Here is a 23,122-nt window from a genome sequence, read left to right on the forward strand (position 1 = left end):
TCATTATAAATGCCTCTAAAATTGGACAGCAAATACTTTTTTTGTAGAAAGCATAATTAAAGCACTGAAGGTACAAATTACTATTGATGCGAGATTAACAGTGGATATTAAATCTGAGATTGCTCAATATTTGTTAATCAATGGTATTCAGGGATGGAGTAAAAGTGAGTATATAGAGTTAGCCTGTAGATCAAGGATGATTCCATTGAATAATGAATTAGACCTTAGAGACTTATGCTCAACTCTTGTTCCTATGTAGCACATATTACATATTTCAGCATTTGTCAAAAAATATCCAAAGCATAGCCTATATGCTACTAGTACCATAACAAGTTGCTGTACAAATTGGTAGCAGCAACGCAGTTAGGGAAAGGATTAAGACTTTGAAGAGTTGAAAATAAGAGGTTAGGTAGAAGGTTAAAAAACAGATCCAAAAACGTGGTCATCTCTGGTTTATTCCTGGTGCCAGGTTCTAATGAGAGAAGGAATAAAAGGATAGGGCAGATAAATCAATGGCTGAAGAGGTGGTGCAATGTGCAAGGATTCAGATTCTCAGATCACTGGGATCTCTTCTGGGGTAAAAAAAAAAACCTATTCAAAAGGAATGGGTTTCACCTGAACTGGAACATGATCAACATCCTGGCAGGGAGATTTATTGAATCAATTTTGGGAGCCTTATGAAGTATTAGAGAGATGGGGTGTAGGGGTTCCTAAGTAGCAGTGAAAATAAAAAGACAGATGAGGATGGTTCTGAATCAGGAAAGGGTAAGTTAATTAGAAAAGACTGACAAAAGCAAGTCAGAGAACAAGGTAACTCTGAAGAATTAAACTGCATTTATTTAAATGCAAAGGGTCTTACAAGTAAGGCTGATGAACTCAGGGCAGGTATCGGAACATAGGATTGGGATCCTTAGCTTTTATAGAAATTAGGCAGAAAGGAGGACAGGACAGACAGCTCAATCGTCTGGATTTTAGATGCTATAGGAAGGATAGAAGGAAAGGCAAAATAGCAGGAGGAGTGGTGTTTTTGACTAAGGAAAAACATTATTGCTGTAATTAGAAAGGATATTTAGAAGGATTGTCAAGTGAAAATGTATGGGTTGAAAATAGAAATAAGAAAGGGATGATCACCTTGATGGGATTGTATTATAGCCTCCCCCAATAGTCAAAGGGAAATTGAAGAGCAAATATGTAGAGAGATCTCAGATTTCTTTAAGAATAATAGGGTTGTAATAGTAGGGGATTTTACTTTTCCAAACATTGACTGGGACAGCCATAAGTGTTGAAAGTTTGGATGGTGAGGAGGTTGCCAAATGTATTCAAGAAAGTTTTCTTTATCAATATGTAAATGTTCCTACCAAAGAAGGAGCAGAGCCTGACCTCCTCTTGGGAAATAAGGCAAGGCAAGTGACTGAAGTGTTCAAAGGGGAAAACTTTGGGACCAGTGATCATAATTCCATTAATTTTAAAATAATTATGGAAAAGGATAAACCTTCTTCATTGGAGTAAGGCAAACTTTAATAGTATTTGGACAAGACTTTTCAACAGTTGATTGGAGTACACTGTTCGCAGTTAAAAGGACGACTGACAAGTAAGCAGTTTTCAAAAGTGTGATAATGAGAGTTCAGAGGCATTATGTTCCTGTTAGACTGAAAAGTAAGACTGGTAAGATTAGGGAACAATGGATGTTCTAGTCAAGTACAAGAAAGAATCATATGTAAGATATAGATAACTGGGATCAAAATAATCTTTTGAATAGTATAAAGAGTGTAGGGACATTCTTAACAGGGAGATCAGGAAGGTAAAGAGATGATATGAGATAGCCTTGGCAGATAAGGTTAAGGATAATCAAAGAGATTCTACAAGTACATTAAGAGCAAAGAGCAACTAGAGAGTGACTAGGACTCCTTACAGACCAACAGGGTTGTCTTTGTGTTGAACCTCAGGACATGGAAGAAATATTAAATGAATATTTTGCATCAGTTTTTACTGTGGAGAAAGAAATGAAGGCTAGAGAATTTGGAAATAAACACTGATGTTTTCAAAACAGTTCTATTTTGGAAGGGGAAGTGCTAGAAAACATAAAGGTGGATAAATCTCTGGGATCTGATCAAATCTATCCCAGGACATTGTGGGAAGTTAGGGAGGAAATTGCACAGCCCCTAGCAGAGATATTTGTATCATCTGTAACCAGGGGTGAGATGCCAGAGGACTGGAGGGTGGCTGATGTTGTACCTATATTTAAGAAAGTGTAAGGAGAAGCCTGGGAACTACAGGCATGTGAGTCTGACATCAGTTGTGGATAAGTTCTTGGAGGGTATATATGCATTTGGAGAAACAAGGACTGATTAGGGTTAGTTAGCATGGTTTTATGTGTTTCACAAACTTGACTGAGTTTTTGAGGAAGTCAAATTGATGGCAGTTGAGCAGTAAGCATTGTTTACTTGGACTTTAGTAAAGCCTTTGATAAGGTTCTGCCTGGTAGACTAATTAATAAAGTCAGATCACATGGGATTCAGGGTGAGCTTGCCAATTGGATATAAAATTGGCTTTATTGTAGGAGACAGAGGGTAGTGGTGGAGGGTTGTTTTCCAGATTGGAGGCCTGTGACCAGCGGTGTTCCACAGGATCAGTACTTGGTCCACTTTTGTTTGTCATTTATATAAATGATTTGGATGAGAATATAAGAGGCATAGTTAGTAAACTGGCGGATGACATCAAAATTGGTGGTACAGTGGACGGTGAAGAAGGTTATCTAAGATTATAAGGAGATCTTGATCAATTGCATCAATGGGCTGAGGAATGGCAGATAGAGTTTACTTTGGATAAATGCGAGGTTTTGCATTTGGCAAAACAAGTGAGGGCAGGGCTTATACAATTAATGGTAGGGCCCTGGGTAGTGTTGCAGAACAGGACGATCCAGGGGTTCAGGTACATAGTTCTTTTAAATTTGCATCACATATAGACAAGATGGTTAAGAATGTGTTTAGCACACTTGCCTTCATAGCTCAGACGTTTGAATATATAAGTTGGGACATCATGTTGAGGTTGTATAGGACGTTGGTGAAGCCTCTTCTGAAGTACTGTGTGCAGTTCTGGTCACCCACTTATGAGAAGGATATTATTAAACTGGAAAGGGTTGAGAAAATATTTACCAGAGTGACTGGATCAGCTGGGACCTTTTTGACTGGAGTGTAGGAGATTGTGGTGTCACCTTATAGAGCTTTATGAAATCATGCAGGGCGTAGATAAGGTGAATAGCAAACGCCTTTTTCCTAAGTTGGGGGAGTACAACACTCGGAGGCATATTTATAAGGTGAGAAGAGAAAGATTTAAAAAGGACATGAGGGGTAACGTTTTTCCAGAGAGAGTGGTTAGTGTGTGGAAATGAACTGGCCGAAGAAATGATGGATGCTGATATATTTACAAAGTTTAGAAGGTATTTGGATAAGTAAATGAATAGGAAAGGTTTGGAGTGATATGGGCTAAGTACAGGCAGGTGGGAATAATTTAGTTTGGGAAAATGGTCGGCATGGGCTAGTTGGACCCAAAGGGTCTATTCCCATGCTGTGGCCTGGCCAATGCTCTGATATAACTGTAACACAATTACATTTGCTTCTGTATTCCAATCCCATTTAGAGAAAAGCAAACAGCTCATTAGGCTATTTGATCATTCTTGCATTTACGAGCATTTCCTAAATGTCTCGGATTCTGTACACTTCTGAGTTTCTCATATTTCAGAAAATGCTGACGGTGGATATCTTTGCCTCGGTCACGTTAAAGGCTGTCTGCCATAGTTTTGCCCCCTCACTCCTGAAGCCAAATTGTGATTTCCCGGGCCCATCTGTGCTGGTTAATGTCCTGTCATCTGCTGGCATTTACTCTGTTTGTTATTCCATTGTATAATTGCTCTCAAGCTTTTTAATGTCTTTCATCATTCTTGACTGAGTTGAGATATTTTGTGAGTCAATAGAACTATATGATAAGATGGTGAGACAACTAGTTCCACGGGTTGGTTTTTTTTAAACCAGAAATCAGTGAAGAGTTCATTTTGGCCAGTTTCGTGGAGGCACTCTCTGTGTCACATCTCGATGGCACCCTGCTCATCCTACCTTCCCACCCACCAAAGATGGAAGCACTCACTACTGCCAGGGGTCTCTGAGGATTCCTGGTGCCATGTCCATTCCTAAGGCCCAGCCGAGCAGCCGATCAAGCCTTACCAATCGGGCACGTAGTGGGAGGGAAATTTAAAAAAACACACATCTCAGGTAATGCACAGCTGACACTTCATTGCACATTTGTAAATGTATTGCTACTTAAGAAACAAATTGCACAGCTTATTGGTCCTTAGCCTCATTCCCCTCTTCCCCCAGTGTCCAGTGCGGCCCATAGCTTAGTCATGCCAACCGCCAAGTTGCACTTTCCTGCAGGAAAGTCAGGTTGGTTGTGATCATCAATGATTTCCTCCTCGACACCACCACTGCAGCAGTAACCCATCTCCTTCAAGCTTAGATGCTGACATGCTGCCTATCGCCATTACTGTTCCCTCTGTAGCCCAGCATGCTGACTCCAACCCCACAACTGACTTCCCCAACTTTTGTACCACAGTCCCTGATCAATGGCTGAGGATTGTTCAAATTGACAAAGCAAAGCACAAAAATCACACTCACATAAAATCAAACATTGTCACGCTAAACTAATACATTTCCACATTCATCGAGCCAGCTCCAGAATTACTGTTCTTATTAACCCTTACCACAGCAATTTTTTATACACCCTTTCATCTCTCCCAACGTTGATAAATAGCTTCCTGTGGTGCCCAGCTTTGTGGATACATACCAGTGAATATGCAGAGTATTTTCTCGTCTCTGCATTCAGTCAGATGCACTTCACCTCATCCAAAAGCCTGTGATTTCAAATAAACCTGTTGGACTATAACCTGGTGTCGTGTGACTTTGTCCATCCCAGTCCAACTCCTGCACCTCCACATCAGACACAATAACTCAGGTCCGCTAGTACATGCAGTGCAATTTCAGCTTAAATCTACGAATTGGAATTAGACTTTTCCCACACACCTTCAGGGTTGGTTGAAGCACAATGGTTTGCTCAAAGTTTATTATTAATAATAATTCAGTATTAATATATCACCCAGACTTGATTGAAACTTCTCAAAGAAACATAACTGAATTCACAGGGTGCCCGCACTTAACACTGAAGAACCTTCCTGCACTATCCGATCCTTTCCTGGATGCTGCCATATGGGAATTTTATTCTCAGGATGTAGGTTTGCTCGCTGAACTGGAAGGTTCATTTTCAGACGTTTCGTCACTATACTAGGCAACATCTTCAGTGAGCCACTGGACAAAGCCCCGTCCGATGAAACATCTGAAAATGGACCTTCCAGCTCAGCAAGCAAACTTACAACCAGTACTTCAACCTGAGCTACAAATCTTCTCAAAACTCACTAATTTTATCCTCAGCTAAGCTATTAAGGAAGCTGAAGTGATTTGATTGTGTTTTAAATGTACAGGCAACATTTGATTTCTTTGAAATTAGGGTCTCCTTACCAAATGTGTCGGCCAAAGGTTTGAACTCGCTAAGACTTTTGAAGAGTGAATAAAAATGCTCTTCCTTTGCTTCAGAATAGTTTGGTAAATACCGTAAAGAGTGTCTTTAATTGAAATGTTCCATTGAAAGCTGCATGCATCACTGCACCATTTCTGAATAAGTTTTCTCCATGTCTTGTAGATATGAGCAACTTCTGCTGGCGGCAAACATCATTGCTTTTAGATCAAATGATTAATAAAAGCAAAGGCGCATGCATGATGCTTGAAGCAAGTATTTTTTGTAAATGGGAAGGGGCATCGCTGGCTTGGCCAACATTTATTGCCCATCTGTAGTTGCCCTGAGAATGTGACGGTGAGCTGCCTTTATGACCTGTTGCAGTCCATCAAAGCAGCTGTGAAAGGAGTTTAGGATTTTTGATGCAGAGACAAACAACGAATGAATGATTTTATTGTCATGTGTACTTTACAGTGAAAATTATAGTAAAATACAGTGAGAAGCTTCCATTGTCGCCATGATTCCGGAGCCATTTTGAATAATTTAAGGATAATTTTTTTATAAAAGAGATAGCTTAAAATGAATCCATAATCCTTCACCATTGCTAGTACTGGACCCAAACAATGTCGATGTTCCTCAGGCTCCACCTTTTGCTGCTGGCCTACGTCACGAACATCGCCCCCGCCATTGCAGCAGCTGATATCGGCTCCCATGCTAGCCCCTCTGTCACACCATCCACCAGAGTCCACGCTCTGTCCCTGACGAAGCCCCCTTCCCCTTTTCTCATTGATGCCATGATCTGAGCTCTCCCCAGAAGGTAAGCAGGAGCAAAACTGAAAAGAAAAAAAAGAGAAAACAAAAAGAAAAACAGCAAAAAAAGAGCAGACAGTGTGAATGAGCCGCGGATACTGGGGCACAGACGCTGACCACTCAGCTGCCACCATCTTGATATGGTTGAACATCAGGAGAATGTGTGTCTTGGAGGGGAACTTGCAGGTGGTCATGCTCCAATGGATTTGCTGCCTTTGTCTTTCTAGATGGTGGATTAGGAAGGTGCTGTGGGAGAGGCCCGGTGAATTGCGACAGTGTTTGTTGGTGCACATGCTGTTGCCATCGTGTCCTGGTGGTGGAGTTCACATGGCACATTCTTAAAGGAAGTTTTAATTTGCAATTCTTGGAAGTATCCTGTGGTTTTGTTTGATGAATTATGTCACTTGCAATCACCAATCTATGGTTTGAGTTTCGCCGGTTAAAGTGTTGGCATTGCAGGGAGAAGGAAAACATAGACCCATTAAGGTACAGCCTTTCAGGGGCGACACGGTAGCTCAGTCATTAGCATTGTAGCCTCACAACACCAGGGACCCAGGTTCGATTCCAGCTTCGGGCAACTGTCTTTGTGGAGTTTGCACATTCTCCCCCGTGACTGTTTGGGCTTTCTCCGGGTGCTCCGGTTTCCTCCCATCATCCAAAGACGTGCAGGTTAGGTGAATTGGCCATGCTAAATTGCCCATAGTGTTCAGGAATGGGTAGGTTAGGTGCATTAGTCAGTGGTAAATGTGGAATAATGGGTTTGGGTGGGATACTCACCGGGTATGGACTTGTTGGGCCAAAGGGCCTGTTTCCACTGTAGGGATTCTTATTCAGACTACAAGTCCATGCCAGCCTACTGCACAGCACTATCCTTCTCCTGCTCTTTCATCCTGATAAATTGATTATCTTCAAGTGTCCATGCAATTTCCTCATCAAACCATTGGCTTCCATAATCCTCATTGGCAACCATTTCCAGGTCATTACAATTCACTGCATAAAAATGGCCCTTCTCCAATCCTCCAGTATCTTTTTGATATGTAAAGTTAAAAAAAATGCTCTTAAAATAAGTGAAAACTTCAAAAGTGGCAAGTCTGATTCAATAGTTTCCCTGGCCAGGTTAGAGTTGGGCCATCGCACCAGCTACTTCCCCACAGTAACCACAAACATATCATAAGTAGTGCTACTCTGTCAGCTTGTGTACAGCTGCTTGAACAGACTCATAAAGCTGAAGCTTCCTGAAAATTCCCCGTTAATTAAACCATGCAAAATTACTTCAAAATTTGAACCTTTGGTATATTACTCTTAAAAATAACCAACACTCCACCTGTACGACTGTTACTGATTATTAAAAAGGAATACTCTTCACTTTTCCCAAGGCTAATTGCACATTCCAGGAAGCATTTTGTGATTTAGTTGTCAAATAGTTACTTCACCAACGGTATGTTTGTCCGCAGTATCTTTCAGCAGCAGGTAAATTGATTTTTAAACTCATATTTACTTGGTGGCAAGGAAATATAATGGGTAAAAATGAAACAAAAGTCCTGAGAGATTGAGAAAGACACATTCCTTAGTGAACAATTACCTAGGGAAAAATTCCGTGACTAAAATATATAATATTGCTTAATTCAACAACACTACAGAAACCTTATAGAGGTTTATAAAATCATGAGGGGCATGCATAGGTAAAATAGACAGCGTCTTTTTCCTGGTGTGGGGGAGTCCAGTTCTAGAGGGCATAGATTTTGGGTGAGAAGGGAAAGATTTAAAAGGGACCTAAGGGACAGAGGGTGGTGTGTTTATGGAATGAGCTGCCAGAGGAAGTGATGGAGGCTGATACAATTACGACATTTAAAAGGCATCTGGATGGGTATATGAATAGGGAGGATTTAGAGGGATGTGGGCCAAGTGCTGGCAAATAAGACTAGATTAGGTTAGGATATCCGGTCGGCATGGACGAGTTGGACCAAAGGGTCTGTTTCTGTGCTGTACATCTCTACGACTCTAAGAGAGACCACAATTCAGTGCAAATTGGCTTTGTTTCTTGTAGTTCCGCTGTTGTTTTTTAAAATTCTGGATTTTGTAACCAAGTTGGTGCCAAAGAATGGCAAGTTTGTATATTTTTAATGTACTCCTGTATTGCCATACACTTGACAACAAGTTAAATCTAAAAAAATTTAACTTGCCTGTTAAATCAATTATGTTTGGCTTATTCAGCTGGTAGAGCCCGAAGCTTATGAGCTTGAGCCTGCAATCTAGGCCAATATTGTAATGCAGCACTGAAAAAGCGTTACATTTTTTTGGGGTATGCAAGCCAAACCAGTTAGACATTGAAGATGTCATGGTTCCACTCGAACAGGAGTAGAGCACAATGTGCTTGCTGTCTCTCCTCACATCAATAAGAGTTTCATTGTAAATAACCAATGTCCTGTACATCCACAACATGATCTCTCAACTCCTATACTCAATGCTCCTTTATCGGTCAGTGCATTGAATACAGAAGTTGGGTGGTCATGTTGTGGCTGTACAAGACATTGGTGAGGCCATTTTTGGAATACTGGCTCAATTCTGCTCTCCATCCTATAGGAAGGATGTTGTGAAACTTGAAAGGGTTCAGAAAAGATTTAGAAGGATGTTGCCAGGTTTGGAGGATTGGAGCTATAGGGAGAGGCTGAACAGGCTAGGGCTGTTTTCCCTGGAGCGTCGGAGGCTGAGGGGTGACCTTATAGAGGTTTATAAAATCATGAGAGGCCTGGATAGGATAAATAGACAAGGTTTTTTCCCTGAGGTAGGGGAGTCCAAAACTAGAGGGCACAGGTTTAGGGTGAGAGGGGAAAGATACAAAAGGGGCTTAAGGGGTAATGTTTTCACACAGAGGATGGTGCATGTATGGAATGAGCTGCCAGAGGAAGTGATGGGGGCTGGTACAACTACAACATTTGAAAGGGATCTGGATGGGTACCTGAATAGGAAGGGTTTAGAGGGATACGGGCTGGGTGCTGGCAAATGGGACAAGATATATTTAGATATCTGGTCGACATAGATGAGTTGGACCGAAGGGTCTGTTTTCATGCTGTACATCACTATGACTCTATGAGCTCCAGCAGGTAATTAGGAACAAAATGGAACATTAGCCTTTATTGCAAGGAGTATCAAGTTTGGGATGTCCTTGTACAACTGTACAGGGTATTGATGAGACCACCTCAACTGCTAGGTATAGTTTTAGTCTCTCATTTAAAAGGAGGAATATATTCACATTAGGGGCAGGTGAAAGAAATCAGTTGATTCCTGAACGAAGGGTTGGATTCTGAGAAAAAATTGAACAGGTTGGGTCTATAGTCATTAGAGTGTAGAAGCATGACAAGTGACCTTACTGAAGCTTAATATTTGGGGGGGGGGGGGTTGGACAGGATAGAACCTAAGAGGAAAGGTGGAACTAGGTGGGACAGCTTTCAAATAAGAGACCTTGCACTTAACGTCAAGAGAAGGAGGAATATCTTTCTCAGAGAGTTGTTAATCCACTTGGAGCAGTGGAGGCGAGCTCATTGAGTATATCCAAAGCTGAGCAAGAGCATTCCTGATTTACAAGAGCCAGGAGGTTTTGAAGCCACACAGCAAAGTGAAGTCTAATAATCAAATTAGACATGATCTTATTGAATGGTGGAAGGGGCCAAATAACCTAGCCCAGCTTCTATTTCTTATGTTCTGGTGTAATAGCACAAGAAAAAGACTGGCCTTACATTACTTATCGAAATCTTAAGGCCTGAAATTGAGTGCACATTACACTTATGGCTAAAAACATCCCTGTTTTCCCAAATGACCAGTAGCAACCCCTTCAGCGCCTTGGAATGTTGGAGCAGATTACTGCAGATGCTTGAATCTGTACTGGATGCTATCATGGAGAGACAGCAAGTCAACAATTCGAATTGAGGTGACCCTTTACCAGTGCTGACAGACTCCCTGCGATTTCCAGCATTATTTGGAATGTGTTGCTTTCCCAGTATCTATTGGTAGAATTCTGACACAGAAAGTTTCACCAGCCCAATTATTCAATTTCTGCATGCTTTTACAGACGAGGGACAGGCAACAGCCAGTGCTGCCACATCCTGTGAATGAACAAAAAACAGAGATGACACAGAAGAGAGGAGGAAGAGGTTGAACATGAAGGAGGTAGTGTTACCCTGTCTGACTTTGCAACAACATGGTTTCCAACTAAAGGTACAGAATTTTAAAGAGGAAATAATTGGGGAAGTAAAACACTTCGGGTTGACAATGACACACAAACTTCCTTTATGTACATTCTACTCAGTCACATAATCATTGTTAAACAGGAGGTCCATGTTATCTAATGGCTTGTTAGTAAAAACTGTCAACCTAAGCTTAGCTAATGTTGCCAATCCAATTGGTTCTTTCTCTCCAATTCTCCCTCTCCCTATCACAGCCCAAACCAAATGAGAGACGGCGAAAAGCTGCAGCAGTCTCCACTATCACTGGCAATAATGCCGTACCTGGCCTAGATGGAAGTCAGCAATCCAGAAGGTCGTGGAGGCATGTGCCTCACTTTCAGGTGTCTTGCTCAAGACCAGGTACCTAAGCTGCACCCCATGTGGTGTCAGGAAGGAAAGAAATGCCATCCTGTGCCTTTGCATTTCTGATCTTAGGACATTCATTCTCATCCACTTTCTCCAACTTAACACATTCATACTCTGTGAAGCCATAGACTGAATGCAAAGTGACCACAAGGTGGCTACTTGCTCGTTAAAGTTTAGCAGAATTTGAAGAAATGCAGACAGTCGCTTATCAACACTTGCTGAAATGTTCTAGAATTATCACTTGTGAGTCACTGACTAACCCTTGAACTTACTGCTTTTGGCAAAGATACAGCAACAAACCCTGTGCAGTCAACCTATGAACGTGAATAACAACCTACATGCCTCAGATGTTACAGTCTGAAAATGATGGGGAAGGTACAGTTACACTACAAATGCTATGGAATGGACATTTCACACAGCTCTCTTCTGCACTGGCTAACGACCAGGTCTTTCAATGCGCTTTAGTGGGCCTCCCATGGGCCTCAATTGACGTAACAGCAGGCCCGTTACCCAATGCCAACCCTGCTGCTGGTTAACTTCCAATAGGGGCAGGGGAGGACGTGTAAAGAGTAGGCCACTCAGCCCTTTGAGTCTCCTCACCCATTCATTAAGATCATGGCTGATCTGATTTTAACTTCGACTCTATATTCTTTCATACCCCCAATAATCTTTCATCCCCACCTTGGGAATCAGGAATCTATCTACCTCTGCCTTAAAAGTATTTTGGCAGTGGCACGGAATCCATGGCATTTACAGAACATCCCACCACAAACCCACTGCTGGGGCCTATAAAACCCAGCCGCTGTTTTTTACAATGGTAAGCTTTCCAGGAAAATTCCTCCTTGCCTGGCTTGAAATCATTTTAACTTAGTGCTGCCTTTGTCGCTTTTAATGTTAATCCCCAATTTTAGAACATAGAACATTACAGCACATTACAGGCCCTTCAACCCTTGATGTTGCGCCGACCTGTGAAGTTAATCTGATGCCCATCTAACCTACATTGTTCCATTATTATCCATATGTATGTCCAATGCACATTTAAATGCCCTTAACTTCAGCGAGTATACTACTGTAGCAGGCAGGCTGTTCCATGCCCCTACTACTCTCTGAGTAAAGAAACTATCCCTGATAGCTGTCCTATATCTATCACCCCTCAATTTAAAGCTATGTCCTCTCGTTGTCCACCCTATCTAACCCTCTGATTATCTTCTATATCTTGATTTAGTGACCTCTCAATCTTCTATCCAATGAAAACAGCCTCAGTTCTCTCAACCTTTCCTTGTAAGACCTTCCTTCCATATCAGGCAGCATCCTAGTAAATCTCCTCTGAACCCTTTCCAAAGCTTTCACATCTTTCCTATAATGTGGTGACCAGAACTGCACGCAATACTCCAGGTGAGGCCTGACCAGTGTCAATTCCTCGACCAATAAACGCCAACACACCATATGCCTGCTTAACAACCATATCAACCTGGGTGGCAACTTTCAGGGATTTATGCACCTGGACACTGAGGTCTCTCTGTTCATCTACACTGCCAAGAATTTTACCATTAGCCCAGTACTCTGCATTCCTGTTATTTCTTCCGGAGTGAATTACCTCACACTTTTCTACATTAAATTCCATTTGCCACTTCTCAGCCCAGCTCTGCATCTTATCTATGTTCCTCTGTAACCCACAACATCCTTTGGTACTATCCGAAACTCCATCTACCCTTAGCATGATCCACAAATTTACTAACCCATCCTTCTATGCCCTCATCCAGATCATTTATAAAAATGACAAATGCTACTGGAATACATTAACCTTCGCTATGTTCCGATGATGCCAACTTCGACAATGGAGCCTCTGAAATGTCCAATTTCTTCCTCAATCGAAGATTCCCCAGAACCGTTATTACAGGGTCCTCAACTGGCTCTGACCCATCGCCTGCACCGGGATAGGGTTCCCCTTCTCCTTACCTACCGTTCCCCCAGCATCTACATCCAGAAGATCATTAGCCGCCATTTATGCCACCTCTAGCAAGATGCTACCACCGGACACATACCCCCCCCCCTCCCTTGTCCGCCTTCAAGGGACCATTCCCTCAGAGACACCCTGGTGCACTCTTCCTTTCCTCTCAACACCCCGCAGCCCAATGGTACTTTCCCCTGCAATCACCGAGGTGTATTTACCTCTTCCCTCCTCAGTATCCAAGGGCCCAAACACATGTTCCAGGTGAGGCAGGGCATTACATGCACTTCTCACAATCTAGTCTACTGTATTAGCTGCTCACAACGTTGTCTCCTCTCCATTGGGGAAACAAAGTGTAGACTGGGTGACCATTTCACAGAACACCTTCATTCTACCCAAAAAAAAGACCCTGAGCTTCCAGTCGCCACCTTAACACCCCCACCCTGTTCCCAGCCAACATCTCCGTCTCAGGCTTGGTGCAGCGCTCCAGCAAAGCTTAGCACAAGCTGGAAGAACAGCACTTCGATTTCCACTTAGGGACCCTGCAGCCTTCAGGACTTAGTATTGATTTCTCCTTCTTATCACATAGTCTGTTATTACACACAACTCATTGTTAGCCACTACCAGTCTCCATTAACAGCTATTCACCCTCCTAGCCAGATCATTATCCATTCCTTTGTCTGTCCAATCATTTTTCTCTCTCTTTGGGCCCTATCCCCACCCATCATTTACTCCTTACCTCCTCACGCCAACCTATTTTCTGCATAAAAGCCCATATTTCCCTCACTACCATCAGTTCTGAGGAAGGGTCGCTGGATCCAAAACATTAACTCTGATTTCTCTTCACAGATGCTGCCAGACCTGCTGAGTTTTTCCAGCAGTTTCTGTACAGCTTAATTCCACATTGAGAAGTGCATTAATTAGCCAGGCAAGTTAAATTACTCAATTTCTTTTTCTCAAATACATTTAATTTGTTCCGACCCCACTTTTACTTCAATTTTTGAAGCAAGTTGAATGAAACTGAAATTTAGTTCCTCTCAAAACTCTGACCTGGCAACTGACATAAACAGCCGAGTGGTCACAAAGAGTCAATGAACCTCACAGTAAGTGTTTGTAATTTGGTCTACTCACGAAACCCCGTGTTGCTTAATTCAAATCCTGTCCTGACCCTGTGCCAGACAATGGAACAGAAAGGGGGATTAGTTGGCAGAGTGGTCTAGCACACTGTTGCTCTACCTCCGGGGATTGGGCTTGAGTTGAACCCAGACTAATGGGATGGAAGTCTCATTTCTTCACAGCCTGAGAGGGTCTCAGGAGAAGGGAGTTTGGGCAGTTTCAGCCCAGTTGCTCACAGATGTAAGGCCACAGCTCAAAACTGCCCGTAATCCATCTCTAATTGGCATCCTCACTCAGAAAGGTTGCAAGGATGGCTGGTGCATGAAGCAAAAATGTCACAAATGGTGCAGTAGGGGGTGTTTTAATGAGGTTGAGGTTAAGGTACATTGTTGGGGCAGAGCGCAGGGAGCTGTAACTTACAGCTGGTTGTACTGTACCTGATCTGCGACTGCTGAATGCTGACATTGGTTACAAAAAGAAGAGAAGTATTTCACTCCCCAGCACTGACAGCCTTCACTTTGAAGAACAAAGAAAAATCACCAAAAATCTAAATTTAAAAAAAAATCGAAAACATGCTTTGTTCCATTATTTCTCCCACTTCAAGTCTACGATTGTCTAAGGATAGATTTATTCATCATTTTACAAGAAATCAGAACGCTGCTGACGACCCAGCCTGATTTAACGAGCCTGATTCTTTGCTGTAGCAAAGCTAACTCTAAATGATAACATTTGAGCTGATGTTCAGTGCCGAATACATGTTAAATAAATATGCATGCATCAATACAGATATATAGATATGTCTATCATGAGACAATGTTGCCCTAAATATAAGACAGGCTGTAGACAGCCTTTGGCTACATATTTTGTTTAATTGGAGACAAAAAAAATTACGTAATTTTTCAGCAAATGAATCTGATCTCCGAAAATGAATCCTGCATCACCGCAGCTGAAATTGTCACTCTCATCAGCTTCACACATTGAAACTCAGCCGACCAGAGAGCTTGGTTCTTAGACTGATCTTTTTTAACAGATCCATCAGAAAATACCTTGCTTGGTTGGTTTTAAATGTTGTGGATTTGATGAGCATGTCTGTTTGGAGAGGGATACAGCAGCATTAACACAATCCCCAAACACCCAATCTGTGCTGGAGTGTTATGAACCTGAAATAGAAGCCTCTAAATATTTTATTTCTTGGGTAGAATTAAGCTTTAGGTTCTCAGACACGCAAAAGATTAGGAATAAAGTGTTCAAATTACTCCCATTACTATTCTTCTGATATAGACGCCATTGATTCACATGTAACACTCTAATTACAGTCACTTGCATGCATTTCGTTAACCAAATTACTTCATTTATTAGCCACAATTATGACTTATCTTGTAAAACTCACAAGATAAATGCTCACACTCTGGGATGTAAAACTTTTATATTCATGGTCAAAGGAATTTGTCCAAGCTGTTTATCCAACTGAGTTTCTTTAATATCCTAATACAGTAAAAGCTTAATCGAATCCGGAACATCAATCCACACCAGCGATAAATCACTGCATTTGTTTTAAGGCGACATCTTTATGGTGCAGAACTCTAATTGCAGTCAGCTGGATAACACGAAGGAGTGAGCAGCTGAACAGATCACGAAGAAACACCTTCTAACTTCATCTATGAAAGGTTCAGATTAATGGAACACAGTCAAGCATCAATGTTATTAGCTGCTCCAAATGGTGAGCAAAGCATCAAAGTTGTAATAACTCAGGAAATCCGACTGGAAAGTAACACAGAACATAGAACTGAACAGCATAGAAATGGGCCCTTCGGCCCACAATGTTGTGTCAAACATGTCGCCGAGTTAAACTAATCCCTTCTGCCTGCCCTTGGTCCACATCCCTCCATACCTTGCATATTCATGTGCTTATCCTAAAGTCTTTTAATTGTCCCTACCATATCTACGTCCACCACCATCCCTGGCAGCATGTACCACACTCCTACCCCTCTCTGTGTAAAAAGATTTGCTCCTCACATCTCCTTTGAACTTTCTCCCTCTCACCTTCAATGCATGCCCCTAGTGTTAGTCATTTCAACTCTGGGAGAATGATTCTGACCATCAACCCTATCTATGCTTCTCATAATGTAATACATTTCTATCAAGTCTTCCCTCAGCCTCTGCCACTTCTGAGTTTTTCTAGATTCTCCTTGTAGTTCATACCCTCTAATCCAGGCAACATCCTGGTTAACCTCTTCAGCACCTTCTCCAAAGCCTCCGCATTCTTCCTATAATGTGGCGAACAGAACTGAATGCAATACTCTACGTGTGGTCTAACCAAAGTCTTATAAAGCTGCAATATGACATCTTGTACTCAATTCCCCGACTAATAAAGATAAGCATGCCATACGCTTTCTTTACTACCCTACCTACTTGCATTGCCACCTTCAGAGAGTGATGGCCTTGATCCCCAAAATCCCTGTGTACATCCGCTGTACCCCCTGTACATGGGTTTATTGCTGAACACCAAAATAGAGCCACGACTTGTGGCATACATCAGCTGGTCCCTGCCCGGGACAGATAATTCTGCAGATCCAGTTTTACAAAAGGCTCAGGTGATGAGTTCTAGCTGGGCAGGTTACTAAGGCAACTCATACTCAAGTAGCTCTACAGGAAATTAATTACTGACTCCCCATGAGTCTTAAAAAGGTTATCACAAAGTGTTTCTTCATTTGAGGTTTTAAACATCCGAACCCATTTCTGTTACATTGTTCATCATCCATTTATCAAAGCAGGAAGCAGAGATCAGTGACTTCCACAACTGTTTTTTTATGTTTCATATTTAAATACAAACTCCAGTCTGTTCCCACATTTTCCCAATTAACACTCCTCATTAGGGAAAACCAACTCCTTAAATATTGTCTCCAATCAACACCTTGAGCATTTCCTGATTTGTCTTTACAAAGACTGACATTTATGACATTACTAGTCACTGTTATTGGAAGAGCAAAACATTCAGAAAAACAACATATTGCTGGCATTAATAAATGATGAGCTTCCAATTTCTAGTTTTGTAATTTGTCCTCCAAATACTAATGAACAAAGCCTTGGCATGAAATACAGTCATTTATGCTTACAGAGGCATCTGATGTAATGCCTGACCGTCCCCTGATCCCACGTTCTGTAAACAGGAGCTAGTCATACATCAAGCCCAATTCCTGCAGACAGAAGTATTTCCAACTATTGAGGACCTATTTTGAAAACATGTTAAAGCAAGGCTTTGATAAGAAAAGGCAAAGGAGAGAAAAACATCAGCTATAATGAAAAATGGATTCCAATTCAATTTAAGGATGTCCATTCCAAAATGAACCAAATTTTGTGTAATTTCCTCCAACTGGCATCGATTGTCCTAAAAATGGAACAAGGTAATTTGGTACATCATTGATATCAAATCACAAAGGGTGGATTGTTGTCAACTATGGGATAGGTAAAAGGAAAAAGAGGTGGGACAGCACTCGTAGCAAGGAACAAAGGCAATACATTAGTGAGGAAGGAGCATAGATCAAATAATCAAGACAGGGAGTATGCTTGGATGGAGATAAGAAACAGCAAAAGGAGTTGTTTATAGGCCACCAAAGAGTAATGATAATGTTGGACAGTGTATAAAACAGGAAATTAGGAATATAAGGTGGCTAATACAGTAATTGATACAATGGAATTTGACAGAACATTGCAAGTTTTTAAAGAAGTGCTACATACATGATGTACAACAGATTCCTCTATATTCCTCTAAGGTACAAACGCCCAATGGAGAAAGCGAATCCACTGAGGCTAGCAAAAGAAGTTAAAGATCAAAACAAAAACACTAGCTTATAAAAGATGCCAGAAAAAGTGGTAAACCTGAGAATCAGGAGCAATTTAGAAACTGATAAAGAAAGGGAAAAGGGAAGACAAATCCAAGCTAGAGAGAAACATCAAGATGCACTGTAAAAGCTTCTTTAGGTAAATGAAAAGGAATATATTAGCTAAGACGAATTTTGTCCCATTGCAGGTGAAGACAGGAACAATATTGTGGAAAACAGGGAAATAGTCGTGAAGCTACATAATTATTTTTGTGTGGTCTTCATGGAAGAAAATACAGAAAATCTTCCAGAAATACCAGGGAACCAAGGGACCTACAAAACAGAGAAATTGAAAGTATATATTGAACTTGTAAAAATTAACTGAATTCTAGGTGGATAAAATCTCTGAAACAGACAGTTACATCCCAGAGAGTTTTGAAATACTGGATGCATTGAAGATTATCATACAAAATTCAACAGATTCTTGAAAGGTCCCAAAAGGCGATGAGAAATAAGGAGCTTGGTCCCTCAGGCCTGCTCTGCCATTCAATAGGATCATGACTGATCCGACTTTCTTCATGTCCACTTTCCTGTCCTTTCCCTTTAATCCTTGAATCCCTCAAAATGATCAAGAATTTATATCAGACTACATATACACAAGCACTCTGTCCCCACACGTCTCTGTAGCAAGGAATCCCAAGGACTCTCAACTCTGAGAAAAGGTGTCCCTCTTCATCTCAGTCTTAAATCTGTGCCCCTTTATTCTGACACTATGCCCCCTGGTTCTCCTGTGAGGGGAAAACACCATCTTAGCATTTACGCTGTCAAGCTTCCGAAGATGCTGATATACTTCAATGAAATCATCTCTCATTTTCCTAAATTTCAATAAATGAAGTCCCAGCCTGATTGTGAGAGAGGGTGAGAGAGTGAGAGAGAGAGAGCATGAGATAGAGAGAGAGATCGTGAGAGTGTGAGTGAAAGTGAGTGAGAATGAATGAGAGTGTGTGAGCATGTGTGAGCATGTGTGACAGTGTGTGCGAGTGTGTCAGAGTGTATGCGAGTGTGTGTGCGAGAGTGTGCGGGAGAGTGAAAGAGTGTGAGAGAGTGTGAAAGAGTGCGAAAGAGCGTGTGAGAGAGCATGTGAGAGAGCGTGTGAGAGAACGTGTGAGAGAGCGTGTGAGAGAGGGTGTGAGAGAGCGAGCATGTGTGAGAGGGTGAGAGAGTGAGGAGTGTGTGTGACAGTAGGTGAGAATGTGTGAGCATGTGTGAGAGTGTGTGAAAGAGTGTGTGAAAGAGCGTGTGAGAGTGTGAGAGAGTGTGAGAGTGTGCAAGTTGGGAGTGAGAGAGTGAGAGTGTGTAGAGAGTGTAGAGAAAGTGTGAGAGTATGAGAGAGTGTGAGAAAGTGTGTGAGAGTATGAGAGAGTGAGAGAGTGAGAGAGAGTGTGAGAGTGCGTGAGGAAATGTGAGACAGTGAGTGAGTGTGTGAGAGTGAGAGTGTGAAAGTGTGTGAGAGTGTGTGAGAGAGTGTGTGAGAGAGTGTGTGAGAGACTGTGTGAGAGAGTGTGAGAGAGTGAGAGTGTAAGAATGTGTGAGTGAGTGAGAATGTGAAAGAGTGAGAGAGTGTGAAAGAATGAGGAGCGTGTGTGCGAGTGTGTGAGAATGTGTGAGAGAGTGCCAGAGAGTGCGAGAGTGAGTGAGAGAATGAGTGAGAGTGAGTGACAGTGTGTGAGCGTATGTGAGCCCGTGTGAGTGTGTGAGAATGTGTGAGAGTCTGAGAGTGTGTGAGAGAAACTGAGAGAGTGTGAGAGAGTGTGAGAGAGTGTGAGAGAGTGTGAGAGAGTGTGAGTGTAGCGAGTTGGGAGTGAGAGAGTGAGAGTGAATGAGAGAGAGTGAGAGAGAATGAGACAGAGTGTGAGAGTGTATGAGAGCGTGTAAGAGTGTGTGAGAGAGAGTGAGAGAGCGTGAGAGAGTGTGAGGGAGCATGAGGGAGAGTGAGAGTGAGAGTGAGTGAGAGAGAGAATGTGAGAGAGTGTGAGAGAGAGTGAGAATGAGAGAAAGAGAGTATGAGAGAGTGAGTGCATGAGAGATGAAGAGCGTGAGAGAGAGTGCGAGTGTGTGAGATTGTGCAAGAGTGTGCAAAATGTGTGAGAGTGAGCGAGTGTGAGAGAGTGAGGAGCATGTGTGTGTGTGACAGAGTGAGAGAGAGTGAGACAGTGTGTGAGAGTTTGCGTGTTAGGAGTGAGAGTGAGTGAGAAAGAGTGAGAGAGTACAAAAGATTGCGAGAGCATAAGAGAGTGTGAGAGTGAGAGAGAGTGTGAGAGAGTGTGACAGAGAGTGAGAGAGAGAGCACATGAGAAAGAGTGAGAGAGTGCGAGAGAGTGTGCGAGAGTGTGTGGGAGTGTGTGGGAGTGTGTGTGTGTGTGTGTTGGGAGTGAGAGGGTGACAGTGAGTGAGAGTGAGTGAGAGAGTATGAGAGATTGCGAGAGTGTGAGAGAGTGAGGGAGAGTGAGGGAGAGTGAGTGCGAGAGAGTGGGAGAGTGAGAGAATGTGACAGAGTGCGAGAGAGTGTGACAGAGCATGTGTGTAAGAGAGTGAGAGAGCACATGAGAGAGTGAGAGAGTGAGAGAGTGTGAGAGAGAGTACATGAGAGAGAGTGAGAGAGTGTGAGAGTGCAAGAGTGTGTGAGAGAGTGAGAGTGTGTGAGTGTGAGAGAGAATGAGAGAGAGTGAGAGAGAATGAGACAGAGAGTGCGAGAGTGTATGAGAGCGTGTAAGAGTGTGTGAGAGAGAGTGAGAGAGCGTAAGAGAGTGTGAGGGAGCATGAGGGAGAGTGAGAGTGAGAGTGAGAGTGAGAGAGAGAATGTGAGAGAGTGTGAGAGAGAGTGAGAATGAGAGAAAGAGAGTATGAGAGAGTGAGTGCATGAGAGATGAAGAGCGTGAGAGAAAGTGCGAGTGTGTGAGATTGTGCAAGAGTGTGCAAAATGTGTGAGAGTGAGTGAGTGTGAGAGAGTGTGAGAGGGAGTGAGTGCGAGAGAGTGAGGAGCATGTGTGTGTGTGACAGAGTGAGAGAGAGTGAGACAGTGTGTGAGAGTTTGCGTGTTAGGAGTGAGAGTGAGTGAGAAAGAGTGAGAGAGTACAAGAGATTGCGAGAGCGTGAGAGAGTGTGAGAGTGAGAGAGAGTGTGAGAGAGTGTGAGAGAGTGTGAGAGAGTGTGACAGAGCGTGTGTGAGAGAGAGTGAGAGAGAGAGCACATGAGAAAGAGTGAGAGAGTGCAAGAGAGTGTGCGAGAGTGTGCGGGAGTGTGTGGGAGTGTGTGTGTGTGTGTTGGGAGTGAGAGAGTGAGAGTGAGTGAGAGTGAGTGAGAGAGTATGAGAGATTGCGAGAGTGTGAGAGAGTGAGGGAGAGTGAGGGAGAGTGAGTGCGAGAGAGTGGGAGAGTGAGAGAATGTGACAGAGTGCGAGAGAGTGTGACAGAGCATGTGTGTAAGAGAGTGAGAGAGAGCACATGAGAGAGTGAGTGAGAGAGTGTGAGAGAGAGTACATGAGAGAGAGTGAGAGAGTGTGAGAGTGCAAGAGTGTGTGAGAGAGTGAGAGTGTGTGAGTGTGAGAGAGAGTGAGAGAGAGTGAGAGAGTGAGAGAGAGTGAGAGAGAGTATGAAAGAATGAGAGTGAGTGAGTGAAAGTGTGTGAGATCGTGTGAGAGTATGTGAGAGAGTATGAGAGAGAGAGTGAGAGAGTGAGGGTGTGAAAGAGTGAGTAGCTTGTGTGAGAGCGAGTGTGAGAGCTCCCACGAGGAGGTTGAACAGTTCATCCACTTCACCAACACCTTCCACCCCGACCTCAAATTCACCTGGATAGTCTCAGATTCCTCCCTCCCCTTCCTCGACCTTTCTATTTCCATCTCAGGCGACCGGATCAACACGGACATCTACTACAAACCGACCGACTCCCACAGCTACCTGGACTACACCTCCTCCCATCCTGCCCCCTGCAAAAACGCCATCCCATTCTCCCAATTCCTTCGACTCCGCCGCATCTGCTCCCAGGTGGACCAGTTCCAAAAACGCACATCCCAGATGGCCTCCTTCTTCAAGGACCGCAATTTCCCCCCCGACGTGATCGACGATGCCGTCCACCGCATCTCTTCCACTTCCCGATCCTCCGCCCTTGAACCCCGCCCCTCCAACCGCCACCAGGACAGAACCCCACTGGTCCTCACCTACCACCCCACTAACCTCCATGTACAGCGCATCATCCGCCGTCATTTCCGCCACCTCCAAACGGACCCCACCACCAAGGATATATTTCCCTCCCCTCCCCTATCAGCATTCCGTAAAGACCACTCCCTCCGTGACTCCCTCGTCAGATCCACACCCCCCACCAACCCAACCTCCACTCCCGGCACCTTCCCCTGCAACCGCAGGAGGTGCAAGACTTGCGCCCACACCTCCCCTCTCACCTCCCTCCAAGGCCCCAAAGGAAACTTCCATATCCGCCACAGATTCACCTGTACCTCCACACATATCATCTATTGCATCCTCTGTACCCGATGTGGCCTCCTCTATATTGGGGAGACAGGCCGCCTACTTGCGGAGCGTTTCAGAGAACACCTCTGGGACACCCGGACCAACCAACCCAACCACCCTGTAGCTCAACATTTCAATTCCCCCTCCCACTCCACCAAGGATATGCAGGTCTTTGGACTCCTCCATCGTCAGACCACAGCGAAACGACGGTTGGAGGAAGAACGCCTCATCTTCCGGCTAGGAACCCTCCAACCACAAGGGATGAACTCGGATTTCACCAGTTTCCTCATTTCCCCTCCCCCCAGCCTGTCTCAGTCAAATCCATCAAATTCAGCACCGCCTCCCTAACCTGCAATCTTCTTCCCGACCTCTCCGCCCCCACCCCAATCTGTCCTATCACCCTCACCTTGACCCTTTTTCCACCTATCACATTTCCGACGCCCCTCCCCCAAGTCCCTCCTCCCTATCTTTTATCTTAGCCTGCTGGACAAACTTTCCTCATTCCTGAAGAAGGGCTAATGCCCGAAACGTCGATTCTCCTGTTCCCTAGATGCTGCCTGACCTGCTGCGCTTCTCCAGCAACACATTTCCATCTCTGATCTCCAGCATCTGCAGACCTCATTTTCTCTTCTATTTGGGTAGGATAACCTTCCAATGCCTCCCTTGCTGCTGGTAAAACTACAACTGGGTATAGGCAGATGCCAGGTGCAGTAGTTGGCATGATGCCAAATTTAATGGCCAATGACCCCC

General features: G+C 43.4%; 1 protein-coding gene across 5 annotated transcripts in view; it reads right to left on the minus strand.

The window, feature by feature from the left end:
• Nucleotides 1-23,122, minus strand: part of LOC122540993 (WD repeat-containing protein 72-like) — a 339,613-nt gene that overhangs the window by 98,109 nt on the left and 218,382 nt on the right. The gene's annotated exons all lie outside the window — the stretch shown is intronic.

Source organism: Chiloscyllium plagiosum, unplaced genomic scaffold (assembly GCF_037043375.1).
Source record: "Chiloscyllium plagiosum isolate Xiang-an unplaced genomic scaffold, Cpla_swu_hap1 HiC_scaffold_39, whole genome shotgun sequence".
Lineage (NCBI taxonomy): Eukaryota > Metazoa > Chordata > Chondrichthyes > Orectolobiformes > Hemiscylliidae > Chiloscyllium > Chiloscyllium plagiosum.